General features: G+C 39.2%; 1 protein-coding gene and 1 non-coding gene across 5 annotated transcripts in view; both read left to right on the top strand.

The window, feature by feature from the left end:
• The window catches only part of PRKCA (protein kinase C alpha), a 304,778-nt gene that overhangs the window by 136,769 nt on the left and 140,375 nt on the right, over window positions 1-27,634 (top strand). The window lies entirely within an intron of this gene.
• On the top strand, window positions 10,759-10,865 carry LOC112059454 (U6 spliceosomal RNA). Its single transcript, XR_002888769.2, has one exon. It is a non-coding gene; the product is annotated as a U6 spliceosomal RNA (small nuclear RNA).

Here is a 27,634-nt window from a genome sequence, read left to right as displayed (position 1 = left end):
TCCACCCTTCTGTTTCTTCTTATGCCCTTCCCAGTGCCTTGGGGGTAGTCTTCCTCTTAATCGCTCCCTTTCTTTTCATCCTCCATTCTTGGCACATCATCTCTTTCCCATGTGAAACAGCTTCTTAATCAGTGGTGTCCCAAATGTTCCCTTCTTCAAATCACTACCAGCCATGCACCTGTTCTGCAGTACTTGTGTGCTGCCACCCAAATTTAACTCTGTCTTCTGCTACTTGACTTAATTGTGTTGGAGCCTGATATTACCTGACATTTTAGTAGGCAAAACTTTATACTTCAAGGTGTGGGTGAAGAACTAATTTGCAGCAGTTAAGAAAGACCACCACCACATTGGACTCAACAAGATAGGCAACATCACCAGCTTATTATGTTGTGCTTTCCGTTAGCCTATGTTTTTTTGGAGCAGACGTATTGAATTCAGTGTCACAACTCCTGTTGGTTTCAACAGGGCCAGGATTTCATCCACAGTGTTGTGTGTGTGTGTCTTATTACCAGTACTCTAAATACCATGTGTGACTACAAATAATAAACCGTTACTTTAGGTTTTAGATTCTTTTAAAAACTGAAAGGAATAAACGAGTTAAAATATGATTACATTATTATTCACCTATGAGAATAAGAGGTTAGTAAAGAACATGGTGCATTTAAAATCAACATCAGAGGCAGTGAGGTGTTAGGCTTGGGAACGTGGAGAAAGGTCCTTTGTACTAGTGGTGAATTAGTTTATATACCTGGGCTATAAATCTGCCTTTGATACTTCAAGTGTGTATTCTTCAGTGCACACTCCTGGCTTTTCTTTTCTGCAGGGCAGCATTGCAAATGAAAGTGTGAGACCATTTAATCGGATGAAGCCTCTCTTAACTGTTGTAGAATCCATTATCTGGAAAGTTGTTAATCATTTTTAATATTGCATGTTACATTTCCTGTCTGGATTTTGGAGACAGTATTTAAATACTTCATTTGGGTTATCAATGTTGACATACATTTAATCCCCAAAGCATGGTGTGTTATTTCCTGTAAGAATAATACAGAAAATAAATGTTTAATAATCTTTTCTACAACAATAGGTACTAGTAAATGAAGAGGGTTATAGACTGTTACGCTTCAATTTACTAAAATGTTTGGTAGGTTTTATAATGTTTACATTTTAGTATTTTACTCTGTTATGTTATTACTACCTAAGTTAGTACAATTTGCATACCCCTGGAATGCAGAACACTGTTTCCATGCCCTAGAGTTTCCAATGTACCATATGATGATTTTTGTGAAAAGGATATTAATTATAAAAATACTTTAGTATTTATATAATTGTCTGATATATTTGTTGTCATTTCATTCAGGTGTCTAGTTAACTTGCATTTGAAATTCTCCAAGTTTCTGAGATGAAAATAGTCTTTCAATTATACTTAAATACTCCCAAGGAAAATAATATAGTGCCATTTTGTGAAAGAGTGTGCTTTGTCTGTTTCCAGACCAGTTTTATACACAATGCATGATCTTTCTCTCTTTTTTTCAAGAAAGTGATTTTTGTGTAGAGAGAGACGTATAGTACCTCGAAGCATACTTTGTTTCCATTATTAAATACATTTCCTAGAAGATAGAGGAGGCAGAAATTATGGGAGCACTGACATTAACAGCATTTGCAAGAAAATAAGCAAATGAAATGAAACTTACTTTGCCAGTGCTCATTACATCGACCTATTAATTAAATGTATGAATCCGCTCTTTTTGTTATGTTTATTTAAAAAAAATATATTGGGGAAGGAGGAAGAATTTAGATTTCCACTTCAGACATAAAGAAGCAAATGATGCCTTTTGCCTTGAATATCCCTTTCCTATGGAAATCCAACAAAGTGTAATTTCAAGCTCAACATCTATTATGGCCAATGTCAGAGACATTAGAAAACAAGCTACACGCTTTGCATCTGTGATTTGAACAAAGGTCACTGCACTCCCAGTAAGGTCCTTGTGGATGTATGGCTTAGATCTCAAGGGCCTTCCCTTGGTTTTACTATCCTAGATCGTGAAGTCAGTGTTGTACCAGCAGTGTGAGATGATAAATTCACATGTACCACATTTTGCATTCTTTCTATATCTGTTGATGCATGATTTCTTTCAACAATTAAACAATTCCTGGCAGAGACACTCAAAATATGTACCCATTTTAATCACTCTGTAAAGGGCTATTAGATTGATAGAGAACAGCAGGATAAAAAAAAACCCAACTAGCCATCCTACAGTTAAAAAGAGGACTACAAGCTTGAGGAAATGTCATGTTTTTTAACATTCTAGAAAGATTGGTAGAGAGCAGGAAGTCATATAATCTGTATCCAGAGGCATTTACAACAAAAAAGGGAAAACAAGTTGTGTCCCTCTTGGACAGAAGGGATGTATTGAATAATTATAATATAGTAAAGTTAGAAATGTTTGCAGAGAGCCCTGCTTGTATTAGTAACAAGAATCTGGTGTCACTGCAATAATGTCCCTCATCTACCTTTTGAGAAATACACTGAAATTTTAAGATGGTACATCACTTTCTAGAGAGTGGTTGGGATTTATTTACATGCCAGATTTGATAATGACAAGAGAATTTCCAATGTTAAGAGGACCTCCCATTGCTTCACTGTGCAGAATGTAGGGAACAAAGCTCAAAATCACACAGCATTTGTCTGCTGCTTTCCTTTTTTGTTACAAATTCAAACCTCGAGTACCTCAGAAGGTCACTGAAGTTTTGCAAACCTTTTTGGTGAAACTGTAGGCCACTTTTGTATCTTTTCTTTGAAATCAGACTAAATTTACAATTCCACAGAGCATCAGAGAGAGAGAGAGAGAGAGAGAGAGAGAGAATGAGATGGCCGTTTCAACTGAGTTTGACTTAGAGATGTTTCATGCTTTTGATTCCTGAACTCAAAGCTAGACTCTAAGGCTTGGTCTACACTACCCCCCTAATTCGAACAAAGGTACGCAACTTCAGCTACGTGAATAACGTAGCTGAAGTTCGAAGTACCTTAGTTCGAATTAGTTCGAACTTACCTTGGTCCACACTCGGCAGGCAGGCTCCCCCGTCGACTCCGCGGTACTCCTCTCGGCGAGCTGGAGTACCGCAGTCGACGGCGAGCACTTCCGGGTTCGACTTATCACGTCCAGACTAGACGCGATAAGTCGAACCCAGAAGTTCGATTTCCAGCCGTCGAACTACCGGGTAAGTGTAGCCAAGGCCTGAGACTTGAACCCCCCACACATTTGAACTGCAGAAAGTGTTCACAAGAGATCCTGTGAAGTGATCTGCAGCATAATATTGGCACACAAATCATGCAGAAAAGGCTTTGCACTGTGTTTCTTTCTTGTGCACAGTAAAAACCTGGTTAAAATACTAGCAGTGGGCCCTCAAATACATGTTTCTGAAATTTTAAGTATGACCTTCCTTGGCTTATAACTGCTCTTAAATATTTAAATTCCACTCTTTCCACTGTTTGTTGAGAGAGCATTTTCAGAGCAGCTGTGGATCACTATCAGCCAGCCAGTTAGAAAGCAGCATTGACTTTGATAAAAAAGGTAATCACAGAGGCAAGTCATACAAATTATACTCCTCCTTGAAAGCTCCTGACACTTGCAGTTAGTGACGAGTGAGGTATAACATCAATTCAGTATAGGAGACTAGATACATGGTGGCACTTAAGCAAATATATACTACTATTAGCCTGCCTATTCACTAAATAAATTTAAACAATCTAGGAAGTAGCCATCCAGGTTTCATTATAGATGCAGGGTGAGCCTTCAACAGAATTGGCTGGTAGAATATCTTTTTTCCACTCTACTATGAGAAACTTGGTGTCGGTCCAGCACATTATCGTGATATTGAAAATCCAAACAAAGTGTTTCTTATCCCCTGTGTCTGTCCGTTTCATATACACGTGATACTTCTTACTTTACCCTTCTTGCTAATAACAAAACACAACAAAGAACCTCACAACCCATAAAGTGTAAAATTGGCTAAAAACCTAAGTGATTTAGGAGCCCAAATCCCATTTTAAAATGTCATGTAGGTATTTAGGATCCTAATTTTCATTGGAAAATCAGTAGAATTTAAGGCTCTAAATCCCCTTTGCAAATTACAGGTTCTCCCTATGTCTTCGGTGATTTTGTTCTCATTCCCTGGGCTATACATTTAAATGGGCACCACATATCTGGGAAGAACTGGTGAAAATTAATCTTGACTTTATATTGATTCCAGTAAAATGTGATACAGGGTATTTGAGAGCAAACTGAGTTTGACTTTATGGGGCAAAGTTAAGAAAACAAAAAATGAATAAAGTGTTTTATTTAATCAAAGTAAAAAAAAATTTTTAGCATGTTTTCCTGGGGTTAAAAAGTAAGATTTAGACATTAGATGGATAATGTGTGTTGAGTTTGATTTTTAGGCTTCTAGCCTTGACAGTACAACATGACTCATATTCGTAAGACGGTCGCTCTATGGGTTACTAAAATAGACCATGAAAAAACATAGTGGATTGGAAGTAGAGGAGGATTTCATAAAGCTATTTATAAGACGAGATAGCCAGATCTTTCTTCCTGTTGCTTGCCAGGATTGTGTGGCTCAAACTATCTATAATTTAATTTCAATCCTTTTTTCATGGAGAAATAGTAATTTGGGATAATCCCGGATTTAAAATGATGTTACAAGAGTGTGGCCTGGTAGGGTGAAACAAAGAATCTTCTGTATAAATCTTTTATCTACTTCCACAGGTGCCTATTCCCACAAAAACACTGGATAGGCTCCATTGTAGCTTACTTTATGGGCACAGTACACGCACAAGAATTTTTACAAATTCCTGTTGAGACAAATAGCATGCCAAAGGCAGTCATTCTCCACCATTCATAAGGACTCAGCTCACTCAAGGGATGAGTCTGTAGGCAATGATCATCATCTCAACAGATCAGTTCCTATGATTCCATGTGGTAGCCAATTCCCCAAGTGTTGTATTAGACACAGAGCTAGCATGGCTTCCAGATATGGTCAGAATTTTTCCTACCTATTCTAATATGGATTTGTGCTATTTTTCAGAAAATTAACTTTTTAGTTCTGCTTTTCCCTAGTTTCTAACGTTTAGTAGGTTTTTTTTTTTTTCCCCTCAAACATTCTTTCACTCAAACCACTCATGTTCTGGGAACTTTAACTTCACCTTAAAGTGTTTCCATGAGAATTTCCTTATGTTTAAAATATGGTCCTGATGTTCTGCTCCTGCCCTGTTTCTGAAGAACCTAAGTGATCACAAGGTGGCATATCTATTTCAAGTAGACCTTGGGAGGCCTCAATGCACCTTTAGTCTGCGGCTTCAGAACCAAGCTCCATAACCTTACCCACCATCCCGTTCAATGGGAAGTCCTGATGCTTCAGGCTTGTGATAGTCCATAAGAAGGAGTTCCTCTCCTGAAGACCCATGAAAAATTGGATTTATTTATTATTTTTTAAAAAATGCAGTGTGGTACTATTAATTTCTGAGCAATTATTTAATTTTTGTGAAACTCATTTTAATTCATCTGCAAATTGTGAAGTGCCAGGTGAATTATTTTATTGTATTGCATTTTCTGATTAGTTTTTGTAGTTAATAGTTAAATCTCTAACACTAATGTACTTATTTTGGTATATGGTTAGTAAAAGAATCTGTTTCAGCATTTATCTACTTGAGAGATACAAATTTAATAATCTATTATTTCATTAGTGGGGGCAGGGATATGAAGTGGTTTATGCTTCATTAAGCTGTGCTGTATATTTTGCTTAATTCATTGGAGTATTCAGTGGAATTTGTCACGATTACTTATCTGTTGTTATCCCCTTGTTACTTACCTGTGCATGCTATTTAATCTTGGAATAAAATATATGACTCTCTTTTTCAATGGTAATCTCTGTAAAAAGAATAATAATAAACAGATCTCTTAAATGTTGTTGTGTTTTGTCAGATATGCATTAGGTATTGTTGTGCTCAGACTTCTGATATGCTTGCTTTTGAGGTTACCCTGAGTTTTGGCTTTTCAACAGTACTTCGTTGAAAACTATGTGTAGTACTGTATATCGAAAGTATTTAAAGCTTAGAAACCCATGCTAGAATGTTTAGTAAATGCTATTGTTCTCTTCTGCAGAAGTTCATAATATGGAAGTAAAACATCAAGAATGATTAATTTTGGTAGCACAAGTAAAATAGGCTTATGTTTCTCTTATACTTCTTGAAATAGGGTAATTTTTTCTTAGAAATATGAAAGAATAGGAGTGCTATAAAAATAGACTTGGCTCGAGATAGAGAATAAGAGACTTCACCTTTTAAGAAGACTGCTAAAAGTGCCAGAATTAGCATTAGGTCCAGATATAGCTGTAATTACACAGTACAGGACCTTCTTTGTTGCAGATTACTGTAAATTATGTTGTAGAGGATGGGTGAAAGTAATGGCAAGGAAATGGAGGTTCAGTAACGGAGATTTCATTTAGGGAGAGGAAAAACCTTTGAACCAGTCTTTTTTTCATATGTTTATCTTCTGACTCTGGCATGGATGAGCTGGGGTAAGGAGAAATACCCGTAGCCATAGGGTGACCAGACGTCCCGATTTTATCGGGACCGTCCCGATATTTCCTTGTTTGTCCCGCGTCCCGACCGACGTGCGGTCGGGACAACCGGACAAACAAGGAAATGCCCCGAGCCTCGAGCCCGGAAGTGCTCGCGCCCCCCCCCCTCCCCCGACTCCGCCCCCTCCTCCCCCGATTGGCTCCCTCCCCGAATCCCCGCCTCTTCCCCGGGCTCACCATTCCCCCTCCCTCCACAAGCGCTGGAGGGAGGCCCGGGAGACTCAGAGGCAGCGCGGGGCCGGGGTGAGTAACAGTCCGGCCTGGCCCAGTGCAGGCAGGACTCAGTTGGGTGGTTGGGAGAGGAGGGGGGCGACCCGCGGGGCCAGGCGACGGGGGAGGAAGCGGCCATGGCGCTCGGCGGCTCTGGCGCCCCCGAACCCCCCGAGCCGGGGCCTGCAGCAGCGCGTACGCTGGGCCCAGCCCCTGGCTAGGCACGTCTGGGCTGCTGCCCAGCTGGTGCTATCCCGCGGCGGCCCCGGGGTGGAGGCATCGGCCGCCCAGCCCCGTTCGTTCCCCTGCGGGACGGGGGGGGCTGGGGCCTGCTGCCCCCACTCCGGGGCCGCCGCGGGATAGCACCAGCTGGGCAGCAGCCCAGACGCGACTGGCCAGGGGCTGGGCCCAGCGTGCGCGCTGCTGGGTCCCCGCAGCAGGCCCCGGCTCGGGGGGTTCGGGGGCGCCAGAGCCGCAGCCGCGGAGCGCCATGGCAGCTTCCTCCCCCCGCGGCAGTGGGAGCTGCAGCAGCGGCTGCTCCCGAGTCCTGCTGCCCGGGGGGGAGAACAACCGCCGCCTGGCCCCGCGGGCCGCCCCCCTCCTCTCCTTACCACCCGACTGAGTCCTGCCTGCTCGGGACCAGGCCGGACTCTTACTCACCCCGGCCCCGCGCTTCCCCTGAGTCTCCCGGGCCTCCCTCCAGCACTTGCGGAGGAAGGTTTTTTTTTTTTTTTTTTGGCCCCGCCCCCTGCCACGCCCCCCCACGTCACCCCCCCCCGCGACGCCCCCCCCCACGTCACCCCTCTCCCCCCCCCCCCCGCGTCCCGATATTTTTCTTTGGTGATCTGGTCACCCTACGTAGCCATGATGGACTGCCAAAATCCAATATAAGAAAAGACTATGCTCTGTTATAACACTCGTAGTCACAGTATATCAACAGAAGTGAGAATTTAGTGATAAGTAACAAAACTGCTAGTTGGAGACAGAGAGGATATTTACAGACTAACTAAAGATATAGTATCCCACTTGATACATTTTTAAAGATGTTACATTATGAACGTTGAAATACAGAGAAATGTTCTTACGTGAATATTTATATAAACATTGTTTAAAAAAGTATATTAATGGTTGCAAGACTAAAAAAAGGGAAAAAATTAAAATATCTTTAGTAGTACTAATTAAGGTGGTCACTATTGGATCTTATTTGTACTGGAAGGTTGCAGAGAGACATGGTGTATAGCAATCTAAATTTGTCAATATATCCATAGTTTCCATCATAATTCACTTTATTCTTTTTGAAAAATAAACCCTGATATGCTTGAAGTAGCCAAAGCAATGTGTACTCTTTTTTTATAACAGTTTTAAAAGGCCTTTTATCTTTCTCTTAATTCTTTGCCCATGTGATGCTGCTGTTGCCATGGCAACAGATCAGCAAGTAGCTCTGTTATACAGCACAACCGCCCCTCTGACATGGAGAGAATCTCTTTCATGTACATCAGGTAGCCTTCTCATGGAGAAAACCACACTCTAAACCTTCTGCCTACTAAGTTAATATCAGCAGAATTTATCATTTCCTTTTGTGTCATCTTATGAATTCATATTTTTATAATTATTGGAAGATAAAGAAATCCGCGTACTGGTGCATGTAATTATATGACTCAGATTATTCATGATATAATTTGAAAGGAACTAGTGAAAACTAAGTAAGGTGGGTTGTGTGACTTTTATTATTGTGTATCCTTCCATATAGTTTTATAGTTTGGTATTTTAGTGGGCTAGCTTAGAACTACAGGTTACATAGGTTTAAATTCTGTTTTGATACACTTTGATTATTGCCACCATCTCCTTGATTATAAAGAAGGCAAATACTGCGTTACTCAGTGTTACCATATAGTGGCACCTTGTAATGTCATTGGGTATGTCAATCTGTGGCTTCCTATAGAGCAGCCTCAAACAACTTTTTGTGACTGTGGCACTTTTGGGTCAGTTGATCCTACTGCTTGCTCCCTCTCCCTTCAGTGGAAGAACCTTTCATATCTCCTGGAATCATCAGCACCTTAGTAACTATAGCTAAATTTAAAATCATATACTGACTTGTTTGAAGAGAGCAGAAACAGATACAACCAAGAAATTCATAGTGAGAATCCTCAGCTCTATTCTTGTCTATGCAAAGGCTGTGCAGTGACTCACAAGAACAGGCTAGATGTCTTTGTACAAAGCTGTTACCTTGCCTATTAGAATCTCTTCCCATTTTTTTTCTCTCTTCTAGTCCATGGTCAGCTGCCTTGTGGAGATCAGCGTTCTCTCCTATCAAATAGTCTCTATCCCCTCTTCACCCTCTGGGTAGAAACCTCTTCTTTGTAGTCAAGTTCATCTTTTCCTTCTACATAGAAAGAAAATGGCTTATAGGCATCCACTGCAGCATGCAACAGATATCTCCTTTTTAAGGCTACTGTGGAAAAGGACATCAAAAACAACTGATAATGAACCTGAGACAATAGTACCAAAATATACTAGTGACAGCATTTTTGTTTGTGTCAAACTCAGAGGGGCGCCAATGTATTTTCTTCCATAGCAAGTCGGTAGTATGGAGATTGAGTCAGGTCAGCATACTTAACATTAGTTTTAGAAACAACCTACTCTGAATTATCCATTTGATTTATTTTTTCCCTCTGTCACAATAGGTGGTTGCAGTAGGGCAGTGGCTCTCAAACTTTTTTTTTTACTGGTGACCCCTTTCACATTGGAAGCCTCTGAGTGTGACCCCCCCCCCCCGAATTAAAAACACTTTTTTGTATATTTAACACCGTTATAAATGCTGGAGGCAAAGTGGGATTTGGGGTGGAAGTTGACCGCTCGCGACTCCTCATGTAATAACCTCGCGACCTCTCGACCCCCAGCTTGAGAACCCCTGCAGTAGGGGAATGTGATTAGTATCAAGGAACTGAGACTTTACTGGCTAAGACCAGTAATACAGAAGATTTCACTGCACACCTTCTCTTCCCCTTCCCTCCCCTCCCCCCAAACAAACAGTTATCAGTACTTTACAAGATAGATACTATAGCTGATGAGACATTTTAGAATTGTACCATATGGCTAATATAGTGCACTACAAATGCCAGCCCACTCATCTTACCGCAAATTGAGATTTTTATCTAATTTTGATTTAGGAACCACCTCAAAATCAGAAAGTGCTAAAAATATTTTCACAAAGTGATCACTCTATATCTGATGCCTGTCCTCATTCTCAAAGGAAAACTGCACAACACTTTCAAAAGATGAGCCTGGGACCTTAAATTCATTACTATGCTAGACACTAATAATCATGAACTGAACAGAAAGACTGGATCTATGGCTTATTACAACAACCCATAACCCACTAAACCCACTCCGTTTGTCCTATGACTGTAAAGTTGTTAACAGGCCTGTACCTTGAATGGTCCCTTACAGTAGGTGCTAACTACTTATGCTAAACAATCTGTTCCATCTTGCATTTTGCTGGAACACTGGGAGTACCTTTCCCAGACCTGAAGGAGACCTGTGTGTGGCTCGAAAATGTCTCTGTGTCTCTCTCTCTCTCTCTCTCTCTCTCTCTCACCAACTGAAGTTGGTCCAATAAAAGATATTACCTCACCCACCTTGTCTCTCTAAAAATGTTTGGCATTCTTGTAGATTTTCACAGGTCTGTAATTGTGCACTTACCCTGTAGCAAACAAATTGTGCTTGCCAGCTTGTGGGTGAAATCTGATAGAAGTGCTGACAGTGTCTTTTATAATGAGATGTGCAGTAGGAGAATAGAGCATTGTTTACCCTTAATCTCTCTCTTCACTCCCTCCCTCTTTAAATATCAATAGAATAGAGCAGTCAGTGTTTGCCTTAAAGATTGACAGATGTTTTAACCTTTTGCCTAGGGTGCTTGCTTCAGCAGCACATATACTAAAATTGGAACGATACAGAAAAGATTAGCATGGCCCCTGCGCAAGGATGATACACAAATTCGTAAATGTAACTAAGCTTCAGGGAAATAATTAAAATTCAGCTTAACTAATCAAGCTTCTAAATACAAATATCCCATTTGTGTAGAGAAAAATATAGGCTCTTGAAGAAAAGTTCATTTCAATTTTTAGAATTTAGAAAAACTCCAATTCTAAATTCAGTATTAAGCAGAATGCTTAACGAGCTGCTGCAGTCATCATTTAATTTACAGCATTTACCACCAAGATTCTTCTTCTTAGCATAGGGAAGTAACTGTGGTGTGAGATACTGCTGTCTAATAACTTTTATTGAATACTGACTTCTTAATGAAAACCATTGATATTTCTAATTATTTTATTTTGTTCCTTTCATTTTTTGTTATATTATGCTTTTGGTGCGTGATTCATGTGCTTTAATGACCTTTTAAAGTTTTTACAGGATCTTCTTGAAAATCTACTTTACATCGTACTGCAAAGATATAAAAATGAATAATGTATACTTTGATGTGCCATGAAAGATGGCTGTATCAAACCACCTCCGCTTGTACCAATTGGTGAAACAGTGTTGAAAGGCCTAAAGACAAAAATGCTGCTTTATAAGTAGAACATTTTTCTCTTTGGAAAAACATAAAATATAACACAATATATGAGACCAGCTAAATTACATGTCTAATATCGGATCTCAGGAAATGGCCAAGTTTTATGAACTGTGGGACTGAGAAAGCAGTAGAGAAGTCGTACATGGTCTTGGAGTCAGTCACCCATCATCTATTTCCTCTTCCTTAAGCTCTTTATGAGAAGAGAAGATTGATGCAGAAATTTTTAATACAAAGGCCCCTTCTTTTGTACTTGAATTAAATATAGATTGTGGCTGGATAAATCTTGTGAGAAAGTCAATGATTTGTGAACCTTTGGAGTATTTTTAGGTTTTTAAAACTAGTTGTAAGAGTTCATAAGCCTTTGTCTATTATTTAAACTCACTTTTGCTAAGTATGAGGCATCTTACTTCCATAGCATGTTTTTGTAGTGAAAAGAGTCTGTGCTATCTGTTGGGAATAGAAGACCCGCAAAAGCTAGGATGGTACAAGTGGGTCCTTGATGTATGGTATATACTGTGTATGGAATCTTTTTCTTTTAGTATACTGCTCCCTTTTCTGCTTCTTTCCCCCTACCCAGTCTTTCTTAAATCAGATCTGAACTCACTAATGATGCAGTGTAAGTTGAGATTTCAAACCCTCAATGTCTTACTAGGTAAAATTGCTAGAATTTTATAATGAGCCTTTCTTAAGGAGTCTGGGCATGTTCCATTTTACAGCAATTAAAAAGAAGTTTTCCCAATAGACATTTGAGACATTTGAGGTCAGTTCACCAGGTATGTTCCCAGCATTATAAAAACCATTATTTCTCTGTGAGGAACTTAATAGGATATTCTGGAAGGACTTATTCAGAGTCAAAGGGAGTCATAATCAGTAAAGCTTAGAAACACTTCGTTTTGGTAATAAAAATTTTCTTGCTGGGCTACAAAAATTTGTTTCAAAGTGTTCATTATATGGAGGGTCTTCTCCTTTTTGTCGTTAAACTGGGTAGCCTGGGACTGAACCACAAAATCATAGTGAACTGTGAAGAAAGAATATTGTAAGGTATATTAACGTATCCAACTTGCGGTTATATGTTCATTTGCCTTGCAACAACCATTTTATTTAATGCTTCCTAATCAATCTAATGGTAAACAAACAAAACCGGCATGATTCCAGATAGATTTTTCAATTATAAAAAGCTGTAAATTTTTGGCATCTGGGGTTACAAATGTATAGGTTAAAGTAGAAGCCACAATTTGGCCACTTGTGATGTCAAACAGGTCTGACTGTATTTTACTGTGTTCTGCACAGAAACTTAATGTTACGCTTCAAATTGTTGTCATTGCTGAAATATTGCTAGTAAAGTGACACCTCTGTTTTTCCCTAAAATTTCTCCTTATTTAGTCTTTGAGTATTTATGTATTCCTGATTTCTGACTCTTTTTATATATAGATCTAGTTATAGAGATATAGATATAGAGATATAGCTATAGATATATAGATTGATTTTAAAAATCTATAACTAGAGAGCTGTGCGCATTAAACAGTCTGGGAAGGAAGCCATTAGCAATACCTGAACTGAATCAGGATATTGATGAGGGTCATTGCAAAGGTGTTTTCATTTACTCCAAGATAATGGGGCTTATCTGGGCACTACATAGATTGAATGGAACCAGGATGAGGATGATTATTATGGTCTATATGGCACCCCTCACCACTGGATATATTGGATTTTGACTGGTATCGGGTAGTGCTGAGTCGCCTATTTGGAGAAATAGCCAAGCTTGCTAAGCTGTTGGTGAGTGTGGATGATAGTAAACTGAATATTTTTCGTACATGTTCCAGCTCTCCCTGTATTCCGTAGCAGTACCCTTCCGCGATGTAGGTACAGTCCTAAATTCAGGGCCATCACTCTCATTGGAATGCTGGATCCAGTTACTAATGATATGCTCCCAGCATCCTTTCCCCAGCAGATAAGTGTGTGAGGCTCACTTCTTCCAGCTCTTAGCTCTTCTACCTCACAATGCATCGTGTGCTTTCTAGTTCCTTGAACTGAAGGGCTTTCTGAGAACAGTGTTCCTGTGTGCTTCATTCATCAAGCAGAGCAGGAAATGGGCATTGATCTGGGATTTCTGCTGTTAGCAACAAGCTCTTGCTAGCACAGGCAATGGAAAACAGCGCACACACACACTATAGTGCCCATTCCTCTGGATGGTTGGCCAATTGTGGTACGTATGGAGAATTTTGGAGTTCATTCCCAAGGATGGTGTGTACCTGCCAAATTCACTGCAGAAACTTTTGGGTTGGAACACAATAGCTATTAAATAACACACAGTAATGCCCCCTGCATGCTGAAGCCCCTAAACCACTATCCCCCCTTAGCAGGAGGAGCCTTGAGGGCCCCACCACATCCAATGGCCTGGGGAGAGGGGGGGAGAAATCTAAGCTCAGACGTCCTCATGGGGCAACTGTAAGGTAGATGGATTGGCATAACCCACTAGATAACAACAAAAGTGAACCCCACAGAAAACAAACAACAAAGGACTTCTTATCTCCCACTTACCTCCAATAGGCCTTCAGTGCCAAGATGGGCCTTGACACCCTGGATCCACCCACCCTAAACGTTTGAGAAGATCGGGATTGACTCTGGATCCAAACTCGATAGATTGGGCGTTAAATTAATATGTTGTCCCATGCTTTAACTGCATCTCTGCCAAGAGTGTTAGAACATCACCTTCATTGTACGGTGTCACCTTCATTCCAACTCTTACAAAAACAAAAACAAAATTGCTCTAGGAACTTTAATGACCCCCTTTAATAGCACAATGTACCTAAACATAGTACAGCATCTCTTTGGTACTAGCTCAGGAGACGACCAGTTTATTCACCAACATTTTTTCCTTTTTGGCACCAGACATTACTTAGGCTAGGTCTACACTGGGGGAGGGAGGGTCGACCTAAGATACGCAACTTCAGCTATGTGAATAGTGTAGCTGAAGTTGGCGTATCTTAGGTCGATTTACCTGGCTGTGAGGACGGCGGCAAGTTGACCGCTGCCGCTCCCCCATCGATTCCGCTTCCGCCTCTCGCTGTGGTGGCATTCCGGAGTCGATGGCAGAGCGATCGGGGATCGATTTTATCGCATTTATACTAGACGCGATAAATCGATCCCCGATAGATCGATCACTACCTGCCGATCCGGCGGGTAGTGTAGACGTACCCTCAGTTTATTTGATCTGATGGAAACACAGTGCTGGGTGTTACGACTCCATACTTTTTCGCTAGCTTTTACTGACATTTAGTTTTGAACTAAATGATCCTTACTATGTATTGTAGTAAAAACAGACACACTGTGAAATAAAAACATGTATGCGACAGTAGGTATCAACATCTGTGCATCAATTGATTTTTAGGATGATTCAGATCAGTCATATTTTGTGTGTGGGGTTATAATACAGCTGATTGATCTAAGCTCATTCAGTATTTAATAGTTTGGCAGTAAAGAGAGACTATCAAATAATTTAGGACCTATGTATAACCCAGCTTTAGTCTCATGTAAAACTTTCTTTTTATTCTTAATGCCGATTTTAATGGTTAGAAATTAAATAACCATTGTTTGTTCTTTGTGCAGTATTGTAGCCCAACTAAAGACTTTGTGAAGAAATATAACAATTATGTAATTTCCACTTCTTAAAGTGACTTACTACAGTTCATAAACTGCTGCAAAGCCCTTTGTGAATTACATATTCATCTTGATAGCATTACATGAGCAAACAAAGTAGAAACAATAGTTATTTTGCAAAAAGTGCTTGTATATGATATTTTAAGCATGTGTGTAAACATGAAAGGTAGATTTATGTCCTTGCAGTCTGAGGACTTTTTTCCCTAGGGGAAACATTCTTAACCGTCTAATAGGCTTCACTGTAAATAAACTCTTCATACCCCATGAGGTATGTAGTGTGAATGTCAAACAGTTTTGCCTTGAGGCAAATCTATAAATAACTCCTTGCTGACATGTGCCAGACCTAGGAATAGACATCTGTTGGTATTCACCTGTAAGAATTCTCTGCAAGAAGTAACTCTCCTATGATTGGCTGTCCCCTTTAGTCCGGCTGCTATGCATAATGAATGTAAAGTTAACTTCTAATTGCTTCTTGAAGTATTTAGTGCAATATTTTTGTTTTCTTAATGGCTAGAGAAAAAACATGATCAAAGAAAAATCTAAATGCAAGAGCTTAATGAGTTGCTCATCTGAGGAGGGTGAAGGAATTTGATAGCTTTAGGTCAGAATGTTTCTCCATAGAAATGCAGATTTCAGTCTGGAGTTGAGTTTTTCATGAGAAATGTGTGGGTGAGTAAGCAGCCAATAGCTCCGCAGAAGGTTGTTCAAACTTGAACTAATTCTTACATTAAATATCTTATCTCCACATTGTCAGCAGAAACTGAAGCCCAGGGAGGTTAAGATTTTGCACAAGGCCCAACAGCAGAGTGAGGATGAGGATTCTGGAGTTCTCGATCTCGAGGCACCTAGTCTCCACTATACTGTTTCTGGTTAATTTAGTTATCTGTATGTCCTTGGCCCGCTTAACAGCTGCAGGAACAATACAGTTATTGCAGTAGAGTCTGAAAAAGGCTCCTCGCATTATTAAAACACTGTCAAATGAAATTAGCTATGTGAGGTGGAAGTCGATGTTTTCATGCCCTTTTTCTCTTAACATGTTTTGCACAGTACTATTCTTTAAAGTGCTGAGGTTTCCACTATTTGTAGTGTGAACATTTCAAAGGTTATATGCCTCACAACTAGAACAGTCCATTTTGCCCAATGTTTTAGATGTGTTAGACAGCAGAGATGCTGTTAATCTTTTGTTCAAGATTCAAACTGTTGCATGTGTCTTAAGAGATAAAGCTCTTATCACAGTATGCACATGTAGCTGGTTGTCAAGATGTTAAGTTTATAACTGGAAACAATCCATGTGGGTTTTTCCAAAACACATCCATTATTCCTAATGGGTACAACAAAACCACTGGAGGAAAGGTTTGATAGACTTCGTTGGAAACTCCCATGTTATGCCGAAGGGTAACATTTACAAAGTTAGGGATTGGATGATCTCTATAACAGGATACCTCTCGGTCACTAGTCCAAATCCATATGAAAGTAGTAATTAAAATTATTTAATATACCATCTGATGGTTGTCAAGTGTCTTATTGGAGGAGAAAATGGTAGTCATAGCCCAGTTCCCAGTGGATAGACATAGCTAACAGATAGACCACTTTCACAACTGGCACCCTTGCTGGGTATCTCAGCATGCAGGCCAAAGATTGAATGTATATTGAGAATGAATCTCTCTCTTTGCCCAGAAGTGTTCCTTATAGGGCAATATAGAGAATTATTCATTGTCCTTGCCCATGCTATAACTGTATTATGGATCAGAAAAGTTGTTGCAGACAGCCACTGCAGTTCAGGGTGCAAGGGGACCAGAACTTTTATGCTGTGAAGGAAAGCAATCCAGTGAGAAATTCTGAACATGCAGCAGCCTCATTCAGTATGGGGGAGGAATAAGAAGTACGTACTAAAGGATGAAAAGAAAGTGGAGTCCAGCTGCTGTAGTTCTGCTGCTGCTAGCAACATATATCACGAGAGAGAGAGAACAAAAGGTCCACAGCTGAAGATTTTTTTTATAAAGTATGGTTTTATTAGTTTGAAACTAACAGATAAGGGATTTTTTTTTTCTTCCAGTGAGGCTTAGCAGCTTCACGCTATGCAAAAGAAAAAACTACTCTGAATAATTTAAGCACAAATCCACCTAAGGGGACAGGAGATGTTACAACAAACCATCACAATGAAAACAAACTGTTGCTTAGCTCCTAAGCACTACAGCCTGAACAGCGCGCCACCCTGGGGAAATCATACCACCACTGTTTAGATAGCAGAATCTGCACAGTAGTGTGCCAGTGGATATTAAAAATAGCACAGTTTCAGTAAAATAGCTCAGCTTCCTAAAACATTTATTCCTACATGTAATCTTTGGTTAAGATTGTGTATGCTCATCAATATGCTTACAGAGGTGGGAGCGGGGTGAGGTAATATCTTTTATTGGACCAATTTGTGTTGGTGAGACAGATAAGCTTTCAAGCTTCTCACCAACAGAAGTTGGTCCAGTAAAATATCTTACCTCACGCACCTTGCCTCTCTAATATCCTGGGACCACCACAGCTACAACAACGCTGCATACATCAATGTACTTCTTTAAAGTGTGTGAAATGTACAGAATTATAAGTCCTGGTGATTGAAGTCCTTTATTTTACTGTTCATTGCGCAGTGATCTTTTTAGCTGTCTCTAACCATTGCTGGTTCTGGATTTCCCTAATTATATTGATTTGCACTTTGCAGTAGCTCTAAAACTCTAAATAGTACTACACAGCAGGGTTTTTTTTAAACTTTTTATTATGCTCATAACTGTTTAACAGTGTAGCTGGATGTTCCTATTGAATAGAAACACCATTTAGCAGGCCTTAGAAACATATTTTTGTGGGGACTGAAAGAGTAAATTTGGGGGCTGCCTTGTGGCCAGCTATTGTGACATATAAGTTGGAGATGGGTTTGTGCTTCAGATGATCACTCCCTCAAAACTGAAATCTCCAGCTCTCCTCTTTGGAGCTAGGTTGTAATTTCACCAGCTTCTAGACCTTCACCAGCCTGCCTCTCAGCTGGCCCCTTTTCCCCTATTAATCCTCAAGCTTAGAGCACTCAGCAGGCCAGCCTTCTTCTGCTGGTATCTGCCCTGCTGTGAAGGAGGACGCAGCTTTTATTTTGGTCCCCTTCTCCCAGCTCAGACCCATTGGGTTGGATGAGAGGAGAACCTTGCCCTAGCCTCTCTGCAAGCCTCTTGACCCTTAAAGACATAGTAACGGGATTTCTTCCCAACCACCACTTACTCGTGGGACTGCTTCCTCTGTCAGTAACTCCTAGGTCCTTTTATATGTACTGGCCCTTTCAAAATCTTCAAGGGCCATGCTATGTGAAGGGATGGGCAGACCACTAGGCACGATTACTTTTAAGAGGCACATTGCCCCACCAGAGTAACTTTTTCTTTTGTGCACTTTTAATGCTGGGATTTCCCCACTTGTACTTTTATTTCCTTTAATTCTTCATTACCATGCAGTGGTTACTTTAATAATATTTGGTTATTTGGATTCTGTTTTCTCATGAGACGTCTGATGATCAGTCTTCAGCTTCCTATGATACTATATACCAATAACATTTCTCATTCAGCCTCCAATCCGGATTTGTAGCATTTGTTTCCTCTTGAGAAAACAAATGTGTTTTAGAACTCAGCTTGTTTTTTCCTGTCATTTGGACTCATTATAAGGTTTATAGATATTTCTCATCGTCTGTTCCAAAATTGACGTTTAATGCCTTTAATCTTCTTTCTTCGTTATGTTCTTTGACCTGAATCTTTTCTATCCTCAGAACACCAGAAGTTCTTATTACTTGGGACAGACTCAGACAGCAAATAATGTCTTTCGTTGTAATGTGCATGTTTGAAAGGAAGGATATTTTGGTTGTAATTTTCCATTTCGTTGTCCCAAAAATGGTTATTTATTTTTATTTTTTTTAACCTCTTATGTGCATATGGCTTCCATTGACATCGGGGGAGCCCATATGTCTGAGAACAGAATTTGAATTTAAATGATTTACATGTATTCTAGAGTTTCACTTCATGTCCTTAAGTTGAAAAGTCTAAGTTTTCATAATTAAAAACAGAGAGAAATCTTCATGTTTTCAGGGGAATTAAGTTTCATTTACAGAATATTGTTGATAAATAAAATATATATGTACCATAGAAATAGGAAGATAAGCTTACACAGTTGTATAAGTAAATACTGATACGATTTACTACATTTAGAAATCTTAACTATGTATTTCTGCTGAAGGAAAGTACAACACAATCAGGATGTTCTCTTTTTAGGTTTGGAACTTTTGTGGTCACAGTAGTTTTATAATCTAGAAAGAGAGTATGTGTTTGTTCTGTAACAGAGGGTGAAGAGTTGTCTAATGGGTAAAGGATAGGACTGGGATTCAAGCGTTTTAGTCTCAACTGCGCCACAGGCATTTTTGGTGACCTTGGTCCACTTACTTGAATTCTTTGCACCTCATTGTCCCTTTTTGTAAAATGATGAGAATAACACTTATTGACCTTGCAGCAGAATTCTGAGGCTTGATTTGTAAAATGCATTATTGCAAAATACTTTGAAACCATTACTTAAAAGGCAGTATAGAAATGCAAATTATCTTGATTTGTTGAATTGTTTGTAAAATCCAGAATGTTTACTATTCCTTTTACCTTGTATACTGAAAATAGAATTGGACAACCCTACTGTATACTATTTTTTTCGTTTGGTTGCTCATAAAAAAGAGTTAATGTCATGAATGGTTATTTTATGTAATGAGGAAAAGGGTGCAATGTAAGCTTTATGTGGAAGGATGAGAACAGTTGAATTATTGGAAGGACAGCAGTGAATTAAGGGGAGGGCTTTTGGATATTATGATGTGAGGGAAGCTAGAGAAAGAGGTCCTGATAATTCATATTTTAAAATGGATACATTAGGATCACTGCTGATAGAAGGCACTTTAGTAGCTTACTGAAAGGAATTGAATTTGGGGGGGTGAGGGGGAACAAACAAAGAATTCTCTGGTTCTGTTAAGGCAGCTGGAGTAAGACACATCCATCCATTATTTGTATCCGGGGTAGTGCTAACGTCCTATTGTAATGTCCTAGTGGTTCCTAAAGAGACTGATGTCCGAGCCACCTTAGAAGAAGGGAAATCCCAAAATGGTGTCATTGCAGAAGCAAAGAGATGGAGGAAAGAGACGGATGGTGGGAAATCAAGTTAGCAGAAGGCAATTATGTGACTTTTGGGAGATAAGTGTAACCCATCAGAGCTCTGCTCAGCATCTGTCATTTATGTGCCAGAAGCACAAATGAGCAGTTGGTGAAGATAAAAGGAACTATGCAGCTAGCAGGCTCTTTGCTTATCAGTGCATGTCATATGTCTACATAAAGGCAACTTGCAACAAATCAAATAAAGTAACTTAGTCCAAACTTCATCAGCATTTTTATATTGAACATGTTACAGGAAAAAATATGTTCACATATATGTCAAATTGAGCAGAGTAGTGGGTGCAGATGTGGAAATGTTTCTCTGTCATTTAGGGACTTCCGTAAGAATTTGCTTAGAAATATTGCCAACATAATGACAAGTATTTAAGACTAGGACAGGGAATGTCATTTTACCTTTTTTTTTTTTTTTATGAGTAGATTTCATGTACACTCCATAACCACTACACTACATGATTTTTTTTGAGAATTAATATAAATTTCAGCAGCCTCTCTCATGCACATGAATGGGAAAGCTGTAAGTAGAAGGGTAAAACTGGAAAGATAATGTGGCTTTAAGTTCACATAGGGCTAAAAGCACATAGCCCAATGATGCTTTATTGGAAATGCATTATACAATAAGAAAGGCAGAAGCGTTGCATTTTAGCAGTCCAGCACTTTATCCTTGTATTTGAAGGGACAGCTGTTCACCAGTCTCACAAGTTGAAATTAAATTGAAATGATTTCTGCTATAGTATATTTGGCAACAATAAAACCCTCATGTCAAATTGAGACCAGTTCTGAGCCAAAAACATACCTGCAGTATTTTAACCCGGTGTGTGGAGATTTGGTGTGTACTAGAATTAACAATAACCAAAGATATATGACAATTCCTTAAATAGCATCAGCACTGAAAGCTTCTAAATTAATGGTTCTTCCAAGATAAATACATAAGAATGAAAAGTAAAATTGCAATCCAAATCCCAACTAACTTTTTCTCAACTGCCAGAAGACTGCATTGGGTATCCTCCTGCTATGTGCACAGGACAGTCCATTTTTCTATGTTCATTGCTTCCTGTTTTTGTCAGTTTTGTGGGATAAACCCCAGTAATTTGGGGTTAATGATCACTGAAGTAAAAGAGCAATATATCTTAATACAAATCTTCAAAAATGAATATTTCCTGAGGTTGTGGCTATGTAAAGAAGATTACATGTAATCAACAAAATACTTCCTTGCTCATAAATTGGACAGAAATTCCTTTTTCCTCTAGACCTGTGAGTCATACACTGATGAATCTATAGTATTAGGGCTTTTTTATATATGAAAATTAATCCAGAATAAGATAAGCTATGTATTTGAAGCCGATAAACTATTCCCAATTAACTCAATATGCTTTTATTCCAGAATAAGATTATCTAAATATGGAGTTAATCAGTATTAGCTATTCCAAAATAACTCCCCATTTAAATAAACCCTGAATTAGACTTTTTGTAAAGGTTAGTTAGCAAAACCAAATTGTATCTAAAAATTATATGGAAGATCATAATTCAGTATTTTATTTCTCTCTCTCTCACTCACACACACACACACACACACACACACACACACACACACACACACACACACACACTGTGTGTGTGTGTACAATAACCTTATTTTCAAAGTGCCAAGCACACACAGACCCCATTGACAATAGGAGCTGTAGGTGCTCAACACCTTTTAAAACTAGGTCTTTAAAATAATATGTATATATATACATTATTTTTTAATATAGTTGATTATGTAATCTGCAGCTGCTGTTTAATTTATGCAAAATGCATATTATGATATGTGTAAGTACTGATGTTACAATATATGCAATTATCTCTTAACCTGAGTTAGTTGAAGTTATATTGATGATCTGGAACGAAAACAGTATTATATATAACATGGCTTCTTTTACTTTATATACAGTGACGTGTACCGGTTGTCACAGTTTTGGGGTCACTGCACATGTATCTCCCCCCAATTCTTGGTCCACTGCAGGAGAGCCCTCTCAAGCCCCCAGCTGTTGCCTGTCTCTGAGCAGGGATCTGTGGCCCTTTCCCTTCTGACTAGGAGTTTTAAGGCTTCGCAGCCCCCTGCCATACACTCTGGGCTTGTCTACATGGTTTGACAATGCACTCCAGCAGGGCATGAATTCTAATATGAATAGTTCCCTAATGTCCATGAATGTAGTACTCCTGGGTTATAAGTAAGGCTGCAATTTAGTCATGGAGGTCACGGAATCCGTGATTTCCAAAGACTTCTGTGACTTCAGCCAGTGCGGTTGGGAGCTGCAGAGGAGGGAACTGCGGGGTACCACCGCTGCCCCTGGTGGCGGGAGCTCCCCACTGCTCCTCGCTCCTGTGGGTAGCAGGGGGACCCCTGCTGTTTCCCACCCAACCACCCCGGGTGGTAGGGTGAACCCAAGAGCTGCTGCAGCTGAGGGAGCTGCCCAGACTCCCCCTTTTGTCACAGATATTTTTAGTAAGAGTCAGGGACAGGTCACAGACTTCTGTGAATTTTTCATTATTGCCTGTGACCTGTCCCTGACTTTTACTAAAAATATTCTCTGAGATTTAACTCTTCTATATATCAATCTTTAGTCTTTTCAGGACTTTGTATAATATATAAACTGGTCTGTACTGTAGCAGAGAGATAATCTGAGTTGTAGGAAGGGAAAATATTATACCTAACATTAGCATAGTTCTTGCCTCAAGCCTGTTACGCAACACAATTTTTCAAACAGATTAACAGTTGAAAGACCACAAAATTTCAACACCCCCATGAAGTTCTGCATGAGCGGTAGATTGTCAATTTAATTGTCAAGAAAGCAGAGTTAGGAAATATCTGGATAAATGTGATATTTTTGTAGAAAATATTTCTTAAAAAAAAATGCACTTAGATTGCCCTGTAAGAAGAATGAACAAGACAGCATGCAAATTTCCATTCAACACAAAATACCACAGATTTGCAGGCCAGATCTTCACCTAGTAAGTTAGTGTGGTGCTGTGCCACCATACTGCATCCCTGCCCTTTTGGCAGTTGGCCACTGCAGTTGTGAACTGTACTGACCCAGACCATCCATCTTTGAGACTGAAGATGATACTAAAATCTTAACACTAGCTCAGAATTCAATGGGAAGCCAGTACAGAGAGCAGGACACTGGGGTGATGTGTTCTCAGTAGCTAGTGTTGCTCAACAGATTGAAAGCTGCATTTTTAACCAGCAATTCCAAGATAGGTGTTTTTCATTCTGAGCTACGGATCTAAAGCCTGCTGAAGTCAATGGGAGTCTTTTCCATTTTCTTCAGTGGGCTTCGGATCAGGTGGTCAGGGCATGACAATGGCCAGGTAGGAGGTCACAAACACATGGATTACAGTGGCCATTTCTGATTCTGACAGAATCAGATGCAATTTCCTGGCCAGCTGGATGCAGAAAAAGCCGTTTCTTTCTGTTGTGGCTATTTGGATATTCTGCAGCAACAAGATACCAGGAGAGCACAGATGCTGTGAACTGTCTTAATTCTGAGGACAAATGCCATTAGTGTAGTCTTGCTGATATTTAGGGAACACTGAAGTAACCAAAGATATAAAGACGATTGGAAAGTGTTTAAGGATGACTCCTGCATTCATTTCTGTGGATAAAGAAAGCTTCCATCTTTCATCACAGTAGATTCACTTTAGTGAAAATATGGTATATAAACTACACTATTTTTATTAGTTACTGAACTAAGTGGAATTTAAAGTCTACTATAAAACTTAATCTTAGTTTTAGTCTGTCTCAATTTGTAATGCTTGTTTTACCTTTATGGTGTATTTAGATATCCTGTCTCTTATTAATTACATTGGAGTTTTTTCAGTATTTCGTAGATGTCACACACCGTTATCACCACAAGCAAGAATAACAGTCGTATCCATTATTTAAAACATTTTTCATTACATTGCCAGCAAAATTGGAAGCTATTTCTGGCTGTGAGTTTAAAGAAAAAGTATTGAATACTTTAAAACAATAAAATAATTAATTTCGAACAGCAATCTGATTTTTATAAATTGCAATTGCAGTATATTGTGTGGCCTTTTGGGGTCTTAGATAAATCAAATCCTATATACTTCTTTCTGCCCTACAATTAGGTACAATAAAGCAGTTGATGAAAGCATACAAAAAGGCAAAAGTTCTGATGAGACATTTCATAAATGAAGTATGCTTCATTAGGCACTTTGTTTACTAATGTTAGCAATGCATGGAAACCTTCTAAAAATAACAGTAAGATTTGATTTTAGTGGCATGATTGTCTATAAGGTATGTAAATAATGCATTCAGTACATTTTATTTAACTTAACTTTGAACCTTTACGACTAATTGCAACTTTTCATTTATATGTTTGTTTCCTTGTCTCGTCTGTTATCAACTGAAGCAATTTACTTAAAGTTAGTGTGACAGTTGTTATAACCCATGCAGTATCTTTAGGGACCATGGTGTTTAATTTAGGAATGGTTTATGATTGTACTTCTACTTCCTCCAAGAACTAAAGAACAGTGGGAGAATGATTAAGGCAAGTTGTTGGTACTGCAAACAACTCCAGAGAGGTACTACCCCCTAGGGTGGCTTGTATACACAGATTCAAAATGGGTTTTTCCAGAGACCAAGAGACAAAGGAGAATTTGGGAAACACAAAGGTTGAGTTTAAACAGATTCAGGGTCTTCCTTTTGATTTAGCAAACAGGCCTAACCCTTGTGGAAGGGTTGGAAAGGTTGTGGCCTCCCAGACTCCCCATCAGAAGAGGATGATTCCTGATATATTTAGTGAATGTTTGAATCCTTTTATTGTTTTGATGTTTTCTCTGTGATACTTTTGCCCTAAGAATAAATGTATTTTGCTTTGGAAGAGCTGTGTGGTGACTAGTGAAAGCACTGTCATTGTCCTTGAAGAAAAAGCAAAGTGCTGGTGCTGGACTTCAGGCAAACTGGCTTGCTGGGGATATCACAGTGCTCTGCCTCTCACTTTGAGCAAGCTGTGGGGAGAAGGAAGAGTTTGATAGTCTCTCTCACCCCTCCCCAACTTACATGAAGCCCTCAGGGCATGCAGTGACCATTCTGTTGTGGTGATGCCCCACCCTCCTGCCCTAGAATAGAGATGTCATTTGAACTGTGTTTCCATGGGGCTGTGGGTCCGGCCGGTCCCCAGTTTTGGGGATGAGGAAGCAATTTTTCCCTGGGGCAATATAGTCAAAAAGCCCCATTAGACACCTTGCCATTCTTGTAGCATCCTGGAGGCCTGCCTTTATGTTAATAAGGAGTGGGTTTTAAAGTTGTACATTTATAAGTGAGTTAGTAATTTCATCAGAGTTAGTTGCTGTTGTGTGGTGCAAATAGGGTGACCAGATGTCCCGATTTTATAGGGACAGTCCTGATTTTTGGGTCTTTTTCTTAACTATTAGAAAAAGTCCCCTGTCCTGATTTTTCACATTTGCTGTCTGGTCACCCTAGGTGCAAAGGGGAAGCTCCCAAAGGTAAACATCTCTCCAGACCTGGGAGATGATTGGTGGACTTTGTTAGCCTTGAGAAAAAATGTAAATCCTAAATCTTCGCACACTGAGATGCCCTTCATGTGAGTGAGTGAGAGCAGCAGAATAAGAACAATGGACTTCAAAAAAGAAGACTTGAACAATTTTATAAAACTAGCAGTTAAAGTCACATGAGAAGAAAATCTAAGGGATAAAGGAGTTAAAGATAGCTGGCAGTTTCTCAAGGAGACAATATTAGAGGAACTATCCTGATGTGAAGGAAAGGTAAGAAGAATAGTAAGAGGCCAATGTGTCTCCATCAGGAGCTCTTTAATGACCTGAAAATCAAAAAGGAATCCTACAAAAAGTGAAAACATGGGCAAATTGCTAAGGAGGAGTACCAAAGTATAGCACAAGCACTAGGGACAAAATCAGAAAGGATGAGGAGAAAATGATTTACACGTAGCAAGGGACATAAAAGACAGTAAGAAGAGGTTCTTTAAATACAGTAGGAACACAAATTGGGTGAGTCTACAATGTGATGCAGTTGCAATATAATTCTGGGGTGTATTAACCGGAGTGTTGTATGTAAGACACAGGAGGCAATTGTCCTGCTCTGCTCGGCACTTGTGAGGCCTCAGCTGGAGTACTGTGTCTAATTCTGGGTGCCGCACATTAGGAAAGATGTGGACCAATTGGAGAGAATCCAGAGGAGAGCAACGGAAATGATAAAAGGTTTAGAAAATCTGACCTATCAGGAAAGGTTAAAAAAAAAAAAAAAAGCTGATTTTCAGTGGCACTCACACTGCCCGGGTCCTGGCCCCCGGTCCGGGGGACTCTGCATTTTAATTTAATTTTAAATGAAGCTTCTTAAGCATTTTAAAAACCTTATTTACTTTACATACATACAATAGTTTAGTTATATATTATAGACTTAGAGAGAGAGACCTTCTAAAAACGTTAAAATGTATTACTGGCACACGAAACCTTAAATTAGAGTGATTAAATGAAGACTCGGCACCCCACTTCTGAAAGGTTGCCGACCCCTGCTGTAGAGCTTAGGGACCATTTAAGAAAAGTTGAAAACAAGAACTGGACAAGGAAGCTTAAACTATTATAAACAAAATCCCTTGACAATAAATTTACATCTGTCTTGTAACAAGTGCTATTGTGTTCTTGAAAAATGATAGAAAAAACATTAAATAATTTCCAGCCTAAGCACCTGAAAATGAATACAAATATTTTGGAATTACTTTGTGATAATTAATAATACAAATAATATTAATTACAAACTAAATTTAACACTGAATAGTGTCTTGTTACATACTGGTGTCTAACTTGTAATCTGATACATTTTACTCGTATTCATTTCACAACATAAAGGTTCTTGTTAGCTATTTAATATAATTTGACACAATGATATTACTCAATTGCTGTTACTGTAGAAGATGAATTTAATACAGTATTGTATGGGAGTGTATGAGATATATTTTGAGAAAGGACAATTTAATGAAAAGCTCAAATGAGTTTGTCCAGCTCTATCAATAATAGTAAATACAGAAGCACTTTGTTGAAATGTGATACTCTACAAAACGTAAAAAATATGGTGCTGGTAACCAGTAAATGTTAAAATTCATTAATTTTGAGTCAACTCAGCTTTAGACTAACCAAGAGTGGATTAATTCTGCTCACACGAGTATATTCAGTTTGTTTTCTGGATTTACCAGTTGGGTTGGGATTACAGTTGTTTTCTCATACCTGTGAAATGTAACTACCATGGAGGTATACTATATTCTATAAGGAGATTCCGTATTGTTGAGAAACCCAG

This window comes from Chrysemys picta, chromosome 12 (genome assembly GCF_011386835.1).
Source record: "Chrysemys picta bellii isolate R12L10 chromosome 12, ASM1138683v2, whole genome shotgun sequence".
Taxonomy (NCBI): domain Eukaryota; kingdom Metazoa; phylum Chordata; order Testudines; family Emydidae; genus Chrysemys; species Chrysemys picta.
The sequence above is the reverse complement of the archived record's forward strand: the minus strand, read 5'-3'. Positions and strand labels throughout refer to the sequence as shown.